The sequence below is a fragment of the Panthera uncia genome (assembly GCF_023721935.1).
Source record: "Panthera uncia isolate 11264 chromosome B2 unlocalized genomic scaffold, Puncia_PCG_1.0 HiC_scaffold_24, whole genome shotgun sequence".
Lineage (NCBI taxonomy): Eukaryota > Metazoa > Chordata > Mammalia > Carnivora > Felidae > Panthera > Panthera uncia.
The window spans coordinates 6,777,532-6,781,894 of NW_026057580.1; positions in this window are offsets into that span (position 1 = coordinate 6,777,532).

A 4,363-nucleotide genomic window follows, 5' to 3' on the forward strand; every position below is an offset into this window, starting at 1 on the left:
CTAGCCTAGGGGTGGAGGGTGGTGAAGTTAATGGTCACAGGCTGCTTAGGAGCTGAGGCAGAAGGGCCCGAAGCCCTTTCTAGCACGACGGAGGAGCCTCCCAGGTCCTAGGGAGCACTGCAAGGTATTCGGTGACACCCGGATTCAAGCCTTGGACAGGCTGGATTGTAGATATTAGGGGCTCTAGGGGCCTCCATATGCATTGCTTCCAAACTGAAAAAAAAAAAAAAAAGAAAAAAAACCTGTGAAATAAAATTTTTGGAAAAATTATACAAAGTTGATATACTGAAACGAAAATAGCTTTCTTCTTCTTCTTCTTCTTCTTCTTCTTCTTCTTCTTCTTCTTCTTTGAAAATAGGTTCCTTCTTAATAGTCTCACTCTCTTTCTCTCTCTGTCCTTGGTGCCCCAAATTGTCCCCCACCCCTTATCTTTTGAAGAAGCCAGTACTCCCCGCCCCCTTCTGCTTCTCACACCCTCTCCAGGTCCAGTGTTCTCATCTGTAAGAATCAGGAGGTAAGACAAGATGGCCTCCAAGACCTAGGACTTGTGCAGTCCTAATGAGTTGTCTCAGAATTTGTCTGTGAATTGTATGAAAGTCAGGGCATGGGGGACAAAATGGAAGGGAGGAGAGAGGAAGACACAGAAAGAAGAGGGGGCTAAGGGAGAGCTGCATGTAGCAATCAGCGGAGTTTCCGGGGAGGTGAGCCTTCCTCGGGATGGCCCTCTCCATGAAACTCCCACTTGACCCCACCCTTGCCTGCTTCTCTTTTTAAAAATTTGCTCTAAGAAATTTATTTATTGGGGGAGGGGTGGGGTAAGGGGCAGAGAGAGAGGGAGGGGCAGGGAGAGAATCCCAAGCAAGCTCTGAGATGCCTGCATGGAGCCCAACCTGGGGCTTGAACCCACAAACTGCAACAAGCTGAGAGGTCATAACCTGAGCTGAAATCAAGAGTTGGTTGTTTAACTGAGCCACCCAGGTGCCCCTAAAAATTTGCTCTTAAGAAGCGATATGAGGGGCACCTGGGTGACTCAGTCATTTAAGTGTCTGACTTCGTTTCAGGTCATGATCTCACTCTTCCTGAGTTGGAGCCCCACGTTAGGCTCTGTGCTGACAACTCAGAGCCTGGAACCTGTTTCAGATTGTGTCTGCCTCTCCGTGTCTGCCCCAAGCCACTTGCGCTCTCTCTCTCTCTCTCTGTCAAAAATAAACATTAAAAAAAAAAAGAAGAGATATGAGGGGCGCCTGGGTGGCTCAGTCAGTTAAACGTCAGACTTCAGCTCAGGTCGTGATCTCAAGGTTCACGAGTTCAAGCCCCAAGTTGGGCTCTGTGCTGACAGCTCAGAGACTGGAGCCTGCTTTGGATTGTGTCTTCCCCCTCTCTGCCCCTCCCCCATTCATACTCTGTCTCTCAAAAATAAACAAACGTTAAACATTTTTTAAAAAGGGCCGGTGGTATGAGAAGCCCTGCCTTGGTAGGGGATGCTAAAGATGTAATTATGCCTCCTCCCAAACTCATATGTTGAAGCCCTGACCCCCAGTGGGATAATATATGTAGAGATGGGGACTTTGGGAGGTGGTTAGGTTTAGATGAGGTCATGAGGGGTCCCTCCTGAGGAGATTAGTGCCCTCATGAAAAGAGACACCAGAGCAGTGCTTGGCTGGCTCACTTGGTAGAGCATGCTACTCTTGATCTCAGGGTCATGAGTTCAAGACCCACGTTTGGCACAGAGATTACTTTAGACAGAGAAGGAGAAGGAGAAGAAGGAGAAAAGATACCAGAGAGCTTGCTGTCTCTTTGTCTCTGTCATATGAGGACACAGCAAAAAATGCAGCCATCTCCAAGCCAAGAAAAGAGCCCTCACCAGAACCCAACTATGCTGACACTGTGATTTGGGGCTTCTGGTTTTCAGAACTGTGAGAAATACATCTCTGTCATTTAAGCTACCCAGTCTAGGATATTTTGTTACGGCAGCTGAGCTGACTAATATAGCGGCCTTAACTCTTTTCTCTAAGAATAACAGCTTCCATGGCACTCAAAGTTTTGGATCCACTGTCTCAATTAGCCCTATATTTGTCATGGGTAATTAACACTAGCTGTCACAACAGAGAACTCCTGAAATTTTGGTGGCTTGGCACAATAATGTTTTATTTACCACTCGTGTGAAGTCTGATATGGGACAGAAGACCTTTCTTCCATCTTGTAGCTACACCATCTGGAAGATTGGCTTCTGGGGTCATTCTGGAAGGTGGAAGAGAAAGATGGAGGAAGTATATGGACACTTAAATGCCTCAGCCAAGAGTGACATATGCCTCTTCCACTCAGTGACCATTGGCCAGAACTAGTCACATGACCTCAACCTTCTTCAAGGGAGGGGGGGAAATTCAAGGGAATCCTGGAATATTTAGTGTATTCAGTCATTTCTGCTACCTCTTATCCCCATTTTACAGATGAGGAACCCAAAGATTCCCAAATCTGTGCCCAAATAACACAATTAAGTCACGGAGCCAGATATAAACCCAGGGCATTCTAGCTATTGAGCCCAAGCTCTTACAATTGTCCTGTACTGCCTTGGGTGGCCAGAAGTCTTTGTTCCCATAAAGGGATTCCTGTCATCAAGGTGTCCTCTCTCTCCAGCAGTCATGGTCTCTCACTCTCTTCAGACCCTTGTTCTTCTGCTTTGGTCAGCTAGTTACCATGAAGCTCGCCACATCTCCCAGCTCCACTGTGAACTAGAGGGGATCCCCGGGCACTAATAATTCTTTGCACAGAGTTACCTCCTTCCCTGTGGTATCTGGTTGTGCCCTTGTGAATGCTAGATAATTGGAAAAATACTGTTAACTGCCCAGGAAAGGGCAGTTTTGGAGGCAAGAGGCCAGAAGCTGTGTATCAGGATTGGCAATTTGGGGTTCTTGATCTGGGGTCCAAGGGCCCCTGGGAAGTTTATTGAAGGCCCTGAGAGGATGGTGGAGCCCCTGGAATTCTATGTGCATGGCTTAAAAAAAAAATTTTAAGACATAGGGCCGCAGTTTTCCTCAGAAATGATTTAAGACTGATTCAGAAACTTCTTCTTTTTTTTTTTTAAGTTTATTTTGAGAGAAAGAGTACATGTGCATGTGCGTGAGCAAGGGAAGGGCAGAGAGAGAGAATCCCAAGCAGGCTCTGCACTAACAGAGCAGAACCTGACACAAGGCTTGATCTCACGACCCTGGGATCATGACCTGAGCCCAAATCAAGAGTCAGACACTTAACTGACTGAGCCACCCAGGCGTCCCAGAACCTTCATTTTCAAGTGAGGAAACTGAGGACCAGAGAAGGAAGGGACTTCCACAAGTGACTCAGTAGAGCCAGGCCTAAACCCTGGGCTCTAGACTCCAAGTCCTGCACTCTTTCTTCTATACCAATGGCTTGTCTCCCAAATCCAGCTGGCGCTGGTCAAAGGCACATGTCCAGGACACCCGTGCAGTATGAAGGGGGGTGGGAGCCAGATCACCAGGGTTCAGAGCTGGGGTGTGGGAGTGGTTGCTGAGCCACCTGACCTTTGAGTGTGGCCACAGCCCTGCCCATTGGCCAGGGCCCAAACATGGCCACCCCAGTCTTGTATGATGAGAATGGGAGTCTGTCCAGAGCAGGGGGACACCTTGCTGGTGGACCTCCATAATCTCCCCCTGTCCCCTTTCCCTGTCCCTTCATTTCCCTCCTCTGACATCCTCCAGTATCTTTCTTCTTTCCTGCATCTTTCTGGTGGTTTCCATGACAATGTTCTCACTGGTCTACAGCAAAATGATGAAAATAAGAGTAATGTAGGGCTTTTGTTAAAAATAAATATATTTAATTTAAAGAATGAGTCTGTGTTCTGAAATCATGTCCTTCCTCCTTTTTTTGGTGTTTTTATGATACAAGGTGGAAGAGAAAGATGGAGGAAGCATACGGACACTTAAATGCCTCAGCCAAGAGTGACATATGCCTCTTCAGTTTTCCATGTCGTAGTAGTTGAATACATGTTGTGAATATATATATGCAAATTCTGTCGGTCCCCAAGGTTTTTTGGAAGTTTTATCAGTCTATGAGATCCAAAATAAAATTCTGGAGAAAACTGATGTAGTGGAAATTGTCTCTTACTCAATTCATCCCTGAGGGGGCTCTCAGGATGATCTGGGGAGAACGATGAACAAGCAGGTGCCTGAAAGAGTTTGAGACCTGAAGACAGCACAACCAAAGCTTCCTAGAGAAAACAGGCAGTGGGGAATATTTGGAGGTGAAGGGGTGGAGACACCACGGTCATACATAGAACACCCAGGACAGCCCTGGATACCAGCAGAAGGGGGTAGTGCTCTTTTTCAAAGCCTTGAAGGGAGACTAG